Here is an 11,687-nt window from a genome sequence, read left to right as displayed (position 1 = left end):
GTAGGATATATATTTTGCTTAAGAGAGAATTTTGGATTTTTGTTTTGCTAATCAATTTGCTAATTTTCCCAAGTGAAGGGGTATATATAGACACCCCATGAATTATGACCGTTGGGGACCTATTAGGAATTATTAGGAAAGTTTAATGACCTTTCAAATATTTTAACCCTGTTATAAAATGTTTAACCGCGGTAAAAAACAGGGCAACCCGAGAGGTCCGATCGACCAGAACAGTTTCGATCGACCAGAGTTCATATGGTTCGGTTGACCAAGACATTTTTTAACTAAGGGCTCGATCGACTGAAAGTGGGCGATTTCCACTTTACCAAGGTTTGGTCGAGTAGGACATTTTGAACTGATTGGTTCAGTCGACTAGAAAATTGGGATTTCTCCCGAGGACCCTCAGTTGACCAGGTAGTTGGTATACTCGGTCGACCAAATGGTCAATTTGTTGACCTCAGGGGGTTTCGGTCGATCGGGGGGTTTTGAACTATACTGGTTCAGTTGACCAGGGCCTTGGTCAACTGTTGACCCATGCCTGTTTCGGTCGATCGGGGCAAAATGAACTGCCAAGGTCGGTAGACCAAAAGCGCACAATGTGTGCATTTCGGTCCAGTCTTGAAACTCACAAACCCTATTCAAGTGTCTAACAATCATAGGTTCAATGGTTTGTGTCCTAGGGTCATTTTTGTCCAAAATAAAGACACCAAAAGAATCCGGTGTCGGTCGACCCCTAAGGTCATTCTAAGGTCACTTTTAGTTTATGGTTTGTTTTGAGCTTACGTATTAACATGCATGTGATGTGTGTGAGCTTATTACAAACCAAATCTTATTTACTATTACAGACCCTTTGCATATGAATTAAATACAATACAATTGATAAATGGGTCTTCAGCTTCAGTTCCTCTTTGTGCACATCTTGATCTTAACAATTTTAGCTCCTCTACAAAACCTCACTCATTAGATACAATGAGTATTTGTCATAATCAAAATCAAGCGTGACCTATAAGGTCAACAAGCTATCAGGCCAACATCGGCATGACACCTTTTGAGGCGCTCTATAGTAGGAGGTGTCGTTCTTCTCTATACAAGAATGAGATAGGTGAGACTAGAAATAGTGTAGAAAGCCTACGACAAAGTCTGACTCATTAAAAAAAAATTTGTACAGCTCAGAGTCAGCAGAAGAGTTAAGTTGATACTCACCGCTGGAAGTTGGAATTTGAAGTTTAGGACCATGTGTTCTTGAAAATAGTGCCACTGAGGGAGTTATAAGGTTTGGGAGGAAGGGTAAGTTAAGCCCTAGGTTCATTGGCCCTTTCGAGATACTTGAAAGAGTGGGGTTAGTTGCCTACTAGCTTGCTTTGCCACTAGCCTTATTCAGAATGCATAACGTATTTCATGTTTCTGTGTTGAGGAGATACGTCCTAGATCCCTCCCATGTCATCAATTATGCCAAGTTAGAACTCAGTGATACTTTGGCTTATAAGGAAACTCTGGTGCAGATTCTAGATAGGAAGGAATAGGAATTTCGCAGTAGGAGGATTCCATTAGTAAAGGTTTTCTAGAGGAATCACGCAGTGGAAGAAGCTTCTTGGGAGCTTGAGGGAGGGATACGACAAAAATACCCGCATCTGTTTAGCAGGGAATAATAGTAATTGGGAAGAGATACAAGTAGATATGCAATGTTTCTTTTATGCAGGTTAGTCTCTACATGTAATAATTTTTAGTTGGTAGGTAGTGTTTTGGTTTTGGGAGAATTTTATTTTAAGTATTTGTAATCTCGCAGAACCCTAAATGTGACCATGGTATTCCTATACCACAAGTGAGGGTAAGTAATAAAATAAGTAGGCCATTTTCTTTAAAAAATGGTGTCAATACAGATACTAAATTTCGAGAACGAAATTTTTATATGGAGAGGAGAATATAGAGACCTGAAAAATTATAATAGTTAAATAATAAAAGAAAGGAGTGAAAAAGATTTTTCAAAAAGCGATTTCAGCAGGGTCTCATTGACGAGTGTAGAAGTGCTCGTCGATGAGCAGAGCACTTGGGCTCGTCGACGGGAACGTGTGTCTCATCGACGAGAAGTTATTGAGAGTGCTGTTTTTAGGGCTTGAATCTCGTCAAGAAGGGGTAGATGTTCATTGACGAGAGTATTGCTTAGACTCGTCAACGAGGAGTCATGGATCGTCGACAAGTGCCACGTGGACTACACTTTATATATAGTCCCAAACTCAATTCTTGAGCACAATTCCTGCATGCCACATTGTCTCTCTCTCTAGAAACCGAATTCTCTACCTTCTCTTTAGAAATTCAGCTTCGATTCTCCCCGATTCAACAATCGGAAGCAACCATGGTGATCCTATGGAGATTCTCTACAACATAGCTAGAGTAGAAATTCGATTTGGGAAGTTTGGGAATCATCCCAAAATTTGGGTAAGCTGGTCAATCTCAATTTTATTGGGTATTTGGTGTTTTTGGACTAAGGAGAATGTGTTAGGCAAGATAATACTAAAGTTGATTGGGGGAAAATGTTAATTTCAGGGTGTTGTGTTGGGAACACTACAGGTATAGGATTGGGTGTTTTGTTGGTTTTTCAATAAGTCAGGTAAGGGGATAAATTAAGTCAGAATTTTTCATGAAATTATTTATTATTCTACAACATTAAATTTCATAAAAGTATGTATATTATAGAATTAAGTTTGAGAAATACTTCTATGAACAGGGATATGATTTAAACGTGTTTTATAAAAAATTATGATTTTAGAATAGATTTTACATTCAAAATGTAACCCATTTCTGTGTGGCATGAGTTTAAATTTCCATGTAATTATGTATACAAGAATAATATGTTTTTCCAAATCAAGCATGATATGATAGTTTTCAGGGCAATTATAAGACAATACAGGAACCATGATTTTATGAATATAATGTTTAACGGTACAGAGAAATCATGTTCAGTATATTATGATAGGCCGGTGTAGATGCCGAGATTAAATGTTATGTTATGCCGGCATAGATGTCATGATTCATGTTGGCGCAGATGCCATAATCATGCATGATAAGATAGAATTCATGAGATATTATCATGTCGGATACTACTATGAAATATGAAACAGTTATGTTTAGTATATGAAACATATTATATGTTATCAAAACCTGGATGGTATGGTTTAGTTTAGTTTCAGGAGCATGGAACCGTAGCTATATGTTCAGAATTATGATAGTGCTACCATATGACTAGTAGTGTGGGATATGGCAGTCGATGTGGCTTTGGTGTAGAGTGGAGTTGTTCCCCTAGCAGTCCGACCCTAGGAGAGGCAGGCCTATCGTACTTACAGACTTATGTTTGATCTAGCATGGTTAGCAAGCCATTGCTAGGTCGTGCGTTCGGGCTGCATAACCTAGTCATGTGGGGGTAAGACATGACATCATCTAGCTATCAATCCTGTGTATTATTTCAGTATTGTACAGTTATATAAGATGATTTTCATGTACATAAATCTAGTATGCCTTATTATGATATGACAAATCATGTTTTGTTCAGTTTTACTACAGACCGATTTTTACTAAATATGCCTATTATACTGTTTATATGTATGACACAAAAATGCTCATGATGCCACACACTGATGTTAATTTGTTTCCTTTATGAAGAGGTGTGTCACCCAAGCATTTCAAACATTTTAGGAAATCCAAGTAAAGGAACAGATAGAGCTCTATGACGCTAGAGTCTGACCAAGCTACCCCGCCAGAAGGGTGAGTTGTTGAGCTAGGGTTAGATTTATTTTTGGGAAGTGACCCTAGGTTACTTTTTGATCTTTTGGTGGATGATTGTATATATATAACAGATTTAGTAGGACTCTGGTATTGTGGTTGGTTGGATGACATGCTTGTAAATTACGTTTCCAACTACTTAGGTAACAAAGTTATATGACAGGTTTATTCCCGGTACCCACCGGTCCAAGTTGATCATGATTACATTAGTTTAGTAGGTGCTAAAGTTACTATGAGTATTTACTATAAAAATAAATAAATAAAATATATGGTAAATTAGGCAAGTCGTTAAATTAAACCCCTAAGTTGACCCCTTATGGATGAATTGTAATCTCGTGCGGGTTTCTAGGTTGATAACCACAAACACCAGTTCCAATGAACAACCAAAACATATGCAATCCTGTCACACCCTTTCATATGTATATATCACATATTTACACATAGGCTCTGTCAAACATGACTCCACTAAACACACAACTCCGAAGCAAATCATCCATGTAAGTCTCCACACAATATAATCGATAGGAAAAGCATAACTCACAGATATTCAACAAGAAATTTCAATTCAGAGTTAATAGAGTCATGTAAATCCAAGTATAAATAGGTAACATCACAAGGCATGTCTAAGGTGCATGATTTGTCACACTTAAGATACCCTTGGGCACCTATAGAACAATCGTTTTGACTTAGCTTCACTGGTATACCCTAAAAAAAAACTCAAGAAGATGGGTTCACTTGTCATATGTGAGGATAAGTGTCATTATAAAAAATCCCACATACTTTAAGTAATAAACGCTAAAGATATGGAGGGAACTAATCTCGAAAGGAATTTAGCCTATACATGAGGTGTCAGATCCTTCACCCTAGCATCTTCTCACCTGCTCGCCATATCCAATCATGACCACCCTAGATCAACTTGTTCATAGACTTAAGGCATGAATACAGTAGGTGCATTGGTCAACTGAAGACTCTTCATACATGTAACAGCGTGGTGTCATGCCCCTAGCTTGACCTTTTTAACATTCATTTGGAGCATGTGTATTTCATAATTTTGTATCTTTTTCTCTTTTCCTTTCTTCTACTCATTCGTTATTTTCTTTCTTTTCATGGTCAGTTAGGATAATCATTACAACCCTGTTGTTGTCTTTATATCACCAATGGGAATTAAACTCGAATAGGCATCCGCGAACTATAGGGGTGGCTTAGTTTTCATGTCTTGAGTAGGATACAAGACCTATGTTTCTATCTCCCCACTTGATATCACCTCTAGGCTAGAAAATGCAAGAATAATTACTAGTATACAAAGAATATCGAAAAAAAGGAAAGTTGAGTTTCAAAAACTCGGAGTTTTGACATCAACAACTAAGGAAATGCATGTATGGCTCAACAGTATCTCACAAGGTGTCATAGTATCCACAGTTTTTCTCTCAATGCTCTCAAGGAACCCTAAGTGTTATAAATCACGCGTAGCTAAATTGGTGCATGAAACATGTAGGTGATATAAAAGTATGTGATGAGTGTAAATGGTGTTGGCATGGCATTAAATAAACAATGTTTATTGAAAGTTTGAAAATTTTTAAGTTTGTCTTTTAAAGTTTGTCATTGTTGTGCTTGAAATATTTGCCATGTAGTGCTTATCTACCCCTACCCCCAACTTAAGACTTCAATGTCCTCATTGAAGTGTGGAAAGAAAGAACAGAACCTGGGAATATAAGAGGACACTGTATGGTGCAATGAACAACAATTAGTGGACCTACATCAAATATATAGAATACAGAGACAACATGCATGTAAGCATAGGGATACCACAACACATAGAACAAAAGCATATAGAATAGGGATGACACCAGCGAATCACAAGAGAGACAGTCGGAACCTTGAGTTACCGACAGATGGCGGGTGGCCGAAATTGGTTTAGATGACTAAGGGGCCTTTAGAGGTGGAGGAACGATGCAGGGAGGTCTAGTAACTAGGTTGAAGGGGGGTGACGAGGATCGACCTTGAAGGATAACAAGTGGGAATGGGACGGCCAAGGGCTACCCATTATTTTAAATGGCTTTTCATATTCCCAACCTAGTCGCACGCTACTTAGTGCTTGTCACTTCCTAGAATTGTGGCCAGGGAGCTATTAACTTTTGACCAGGTCACACGACATCTCAGTGACGGTCGCGACCATGGTCGAGTTTCTTAGTACTTTCCAATCTCAGAACAGATCTAAAGACTTTAATCATACTTAATCCTCTATTTAAAACTATGGACTCAAGAAGAAAAGAAAAAAGTTTTGGATTGCCTCCTAGAAGTGCTAAGTTTACTGTCTCCAGTCAGGCACAATTAAGCTCATTTCAAACTTATCTTGGTTCGAAGTTAAAGTTTTCCTCCCCATTTTCCTTGTTACACCAGTTCTGCTTACTCCCAAATTGTTCGCTCGACAGGAGATTGAATCATGAAGTGCAAAAGATTGCTTAAAAGGGTCTCCTAGTTCAGCTGTGGAGGGTTTCTCAGGCTGAAGTGCACTATCCAAAGGGTCCCTCCATAGAATTGAGGTAGCCGCTTCCCCAACAATTTTATCAATCATGTCGTTGTCCACAGTTTGTATGACTTTAAGTTGATGTTGGAAGCATTAAATATGTTTAGCCTATATTGCCTTTGGCTCATGAAGATGTCCATAATCCTTGTCCTGCATTGAATGTAGGATTTAGCTACTGCTAAGAATGGTCGTCCCAAAAGGATAGGGATTGGATTTGTGGAAGGCTCGATATATGATACAATTAAATCCACGGGGTAATGGAACTCTTCTACATTGACTATTACATCCTCTACCACACCTTGGGGTTTCATTAAGGATCGATTAGCAAGACACAATGTGACCAAGGTGGGCTGTAGCTTCTTGAGGTTAAGTTGCTGGTAAGCCAAGTACAGAAGGATGTTCACACTTGCCCCTAAGTCTAAAAAGCCCCATCAATGGTGTGATCGCCAATTACACATGAAATAGTGGGTGGGTAAGGATATTTTAACTTAGGAATGAGGTTTCCTAATATCATTGAGCTTATGTGCTCAACTCGCTTAACCAAACCATCCATATGCACCCTTAACTCTTGTTCCTGCGTCGATAAGTCCTTAAGGAACTCTGTGAACGTAGGTGATTGCTTGATACAATCTAGGAGAGGCTTGCCAACCCTTACTTGTTTAAACATGTCCCAGATGGACTCAGTTGAGACCTCTTTCCTAAATATATAAGTTGTAAGAGGAGCTAGAAGATGTGTTACTAGAGGGACATGAAATGCCTTATGAGGGGTGAAGTGAGGTTTGGTCCTTCTAGTGGCAGGTGTATAATTAAGGGGTTTATGTGCTAATTTAAAGGAAGATAGGGTGAAAGAGTCAGCATTGGGTACTACCCTTTTTCTTCCTCATTCTCCCCTTCGCTCGATTGCTCCTCGGTTGCATTATCTATCATCCTACAACCTTGTAAAGTGGTCACCACCTGGGATTGCTCAGGGTATAATGAGGGGCCAGCGTTCGGTTTACATTCCACCCCATATTGTCCCTTTGGGTTTACAAAGAGCTGACTTGACAATTTTCCTTCGTCTCTCCAACTCAAAGAAGTAGCTAGTTGCTCTAGGGTGGCCTCTAGCTTCGTGATGGATTGGAAATGGGAATGAAGGAGTTACCGATCTATTTGGGGATCGACCTTAATGTTCTTTAGGGCTTTCAGCACCATCTCCTAGAAATAATTGTATTTAGGTTGAGGAGGTGGTGGCTACTAAAATGATGAAGGTCTGGGGGTAGACATTGGATGATTCTAAGAATTGTAAGGGCGAGAGGGTTGAGCATATGAGGCTTGTGCAGGTCTTTGGGATTGAAAACCCAGAAATTGTTGCCTCTAAGAGAAGTTGGGATGTTGTTTCCACCTAGGGTTGTATGTGTTGGAATAAGGGTCGTTCGACGGGTGATCATACCAATTATGGGTGGCTTTCACTTCTTCTTATACAAGCTCATTATGGGGTGGCGCATGTGGGTAGTTATACTATGAATGGGAAGGGTCAAAGCAAATTGCATACACTTCTGCATAGGTCATTGTCTGCGATTGCAATCCTAAGTGTTAGCCCTAGTGGCTAAGGGCTTTCATTCCAACTTTGTTTTGATGACAACAACCCATTAGTAGTTCTTTAAGTTTACTAACATTTTTCTTCAAGTTCAGTTCAGATATACAGGAAAACTTCAAGACATGCATAAGGATCAAATATGTAAATGACCATCAACACAAACCATCATACATCACATCAGGAACTCAACCACTCAAGCAAAGCATTTATAATTTCTACATATGTGTTGGGTTGTGCGTATGAGAGTAGTATTGTAACTTCTGTGCATATGGCATGTTTCAAGAGTATTCTTCAAGAGACGAGTAGATCATGCATGCATATAGTATATAATAGGTTAGGACATGATTTTGAGCTTACACATGCATATCAAGTCACTTAAACTGCATAAGATGTCTAAATGACTTTCAAACAGGTTTTATCAAACCCAAGACATCTTAAAATTGGTTAAACTTAATTCTGTACAAGATGGAGCCTTTTCTTGAACAAAAACCAAGTTCAAACATATTTGAAACAATACAAGTAAAGGGTTCATCGACGAATACAGGGGATTCGTCAACGAACATAACAAGGGACTTCGTTTACGTACATAGGGTACTCGTTCATGAAAAAATATCAAGACCAACTAAAAATTTAAAGGAGCTTCATTGACGAATATAGGGGATTCTGCGATGAAGAATAGTGTGTGGTTCGTCGACGTACACAGGGGACTCGTCGATGAAAATAAACCGAGAGCCGCCTGAATTCGGAACAGCAGGTTCGTCGACAAACATAGGGTTTCATTGAAGAAGCCATGCATAAGACTCGTCGATGAAGGCATGGTCTCGTAAACGAATCTCGGGCTGCAGAATGCATTTAATGCGTATCAACTAGTTTTCAAGTTGTCATATGTCCATTAATGCCCAACGGCTCTCCAACGCATTGCACGTCCCTTTAGCCTTTAAAATGAGTCTTGTGCATTTATTTCACATTAGTTAAGCAATCTTTGGTTGTTGAGAACATTCATTGAGCATTCATTCTAGGGCTTCATTTGTGCTCTCAAGCTCTCTTACTCTTTACTCTTGTTCACACATCATTTGCAAAGAGAGAATAATGTGAGGTGTTTGTGTATCTTCTCTAAAGGGGTTTCGTGTTATTATATCTTATTGTTTCAAGTTTATTGGATTGAAGGGTTCTTTGTGAGCCTTTGTAAGGTGACTCTAGGTAAGCACCTTGTTGTAGCTCTTTGTGAGCAGCTGAATTGTAAAGGCTTCTCCACTAATGAAGGTGGGTTACTTAGTGGATTTGGGGAATCCTTGAGTTGGTCTCATGGCATGGACGTGGGCTTGGTACTGAACCACCTTAACATCACCGTGTTAAGCTTCTCTAATCCTTTCTCCTTCATTTTTCTTAATTTTTGTTATTTTCTTTTAATATAAATTGTGATATAATACTCTTACTCTTGCCAAGATAATCTTGTGATTGCAGAAACTTTTCATATCCATGAAAAGTGCGAAAGACGTCTATTCACCCCCGTCTAGATGTGCACCTAGGAAAACAAGTGGTATCAGAGAAAGGTGCTAGGCCTTCGGAGGAACATCTAGAGTGAAAAGATCCAATGGATGACATGCTTGCCCAAGGACATTCCATTGACCACCCACCCAAGTTCTGCGGTGTCAACTATGTGGCTTGGAAGGACTGTATATCTATCTTCATCCAAGCTTATGACTACAGAATGTGGAATGTAATCACCGAAGGAGATTACATATTCAAGAATGACGATGGTGAGATCATACCAATTTTGAAGCTTCTACAAGCTGATGCAAAGCTGCCAGAACTAAACTTTAAAACAAAAAACTTTCTTTATTGTGCTGTGAGCGGCGAAGAATACAACTAGATCTGTACACGTAACACGACCAAGGAAATGTGGGAGAAGCTCCAAGTAACATACGAAGGTACAACATAGGTGAAAAAATAAAAAATCTATATGTTAGTTAAAGAAATGTTTAAAATGGAAAAGGGTAAGTCAATTACTGCTATGTTTACTCACTTTACACATATAGCGAATGGATTGAAAGCCCTTGGTAGGGAATATTCTATGGAAGATAATGTGCAAAAAGTCTTTCTCTCTCTATGGGAATCCTGGCATGCAAAGTCTACAACAATTGAGGAGGCAAAAGACCTATCAAAGGTCACTCTCGATGAGCTCATTAGGTCACTCATGACCTATGAGATCAAAAATCAAAACGCTGCTGCAAAAGTTGAGGCACCAAAAAAGGCAATCAGAATTTCCCTAAGAGCTGGAAAACAAAATGAGCTTGTGGAGGAAGAAGAAAATGACAATGATGATGAAGTTGCTTTCCTCAAAAGAAGATTCATAAATTTCTTAATGAACAGACAAGATGGCAAACAAAAGGAGAAAGGAGAATCAAGCATAAGGTGTGATAATTGTAAAAAGATAGGGCACCGTATGGCTGACTGCCCACTCTTCGAAAATAAAGGCAACAACCTGCAAGGAGACAAAAAGAAGTTTAAAGCTATGAATGCAACCGGATGGGATGAGCTCGATGAGACCTCAACTGATGAAGAAAATGAAGAAGAAGTTGCAAACTTCTGCTTTATGGTGGATGAACACAATGAGGTAAATTCTGATGATGAATACTTTCTATCATATGAAGAAATAGAAGAAAATTGTAGGAAACTTTATATTGAGTTGATTGCTGCTAAAAAGAGAAACAAACTTTTTGAAGAAACTCATGCAAGATGTAAGCAAAAGCAAATATGCTCAGGTGACACTTTAAAAGAGGAAAATGCATCTCTTAGTTTTGAAAACGAAAAACTTATCAAAAAGTGTAAAAATGACAATGAGTCTTTTCAAAAAAAGGTTGGAAATTTGAAAAACCAAATTGTGAAAATTCTTCAAGAAAACTCAAATTTGAAAAAGAAAATTGAAGATCAAGATAACATAATTTACAAATTTACAAATGGAAAAGAAAATTTTGATAAATTACTTGGAATCCAAAGATTTGGAATTTTCAAAGAAGGATTAGGGTATGGCTTGTCATTTGAATCAATCAGTTTTGCAAACCTTTGTGCTAAGAGGAGCTCTTTGTCAAAGAAAATCCATGCACCCAAACCAAACCCCTTACATGCTAATAAAGTTTGCTTATATTGCGAAAAAAAAGGGTCATGTACACTTTACTTGCCCTTTTAGAGGAAACAAAGGAAGAGGGAAGAAATGTGAAGGAGTGATTAAGAACACTAACCCCGTAGGACCCAAGACAATATGGGTACCAAAACAAATCACTTAGTGCTGTGTGCATGTATGCTTGAAGACAAACTCTATAAGAAACAAATGGTTCCTTGATAGTGGCTGCTCAAGACATATGACGGGAGATGCAAGCAAATTCTTCTCACCCACCTACAAGAAGGAAGGATTGGTGACGTTTGGGGACAATGCTAAAGGAAGAATCATCGGCAAAGGTAAAATAGGTAATTCATCCTTAGCTATTGAAAATGTTGCTCTTGTAGATACACTTAAACATAACCTATTAAGTATTAGTCAGTTGTGTGATAAGGGATTAAACATTATATTTCATTCCACCCAATGTTTGATAAATGATTTGAATGGAAATACCATACTAGTAAGCAAGCGTGAATCTAACATCTACACAAATGAGTTTGATGACATTAAAACTTGTGATGTTAGATGTTTGCTTGCAACAAATGAAAATTGTTGGTTATGGCATAGGAGGCTAGGTCATGCTAGCATGGATTTATTGCATAGGTTATCGTCTAAGGAACTAGTGAATGGCTTACCAAAAGACAATT

This window comes from Malania oleifera, chromosome 10, assembly GCF_029873635.1.
Source record: "Malania oleifera isolate guangnan ecotype guangnan chromosome 10, ASM2987363v1, whole genome shotgun sequence".
Taxonomy (NCBI): domain Eukaryota; kingdom Viridiplantae; phylum Streptophyta; class Magnoliopsida; order Santalales; family Ximeniaceae; genus Malania; species Malania oleifera.
The sequence above is the reverse complement of the archived record's forward strand: the minus strand, read 5'-3'. Positions refer to the sequence as shown.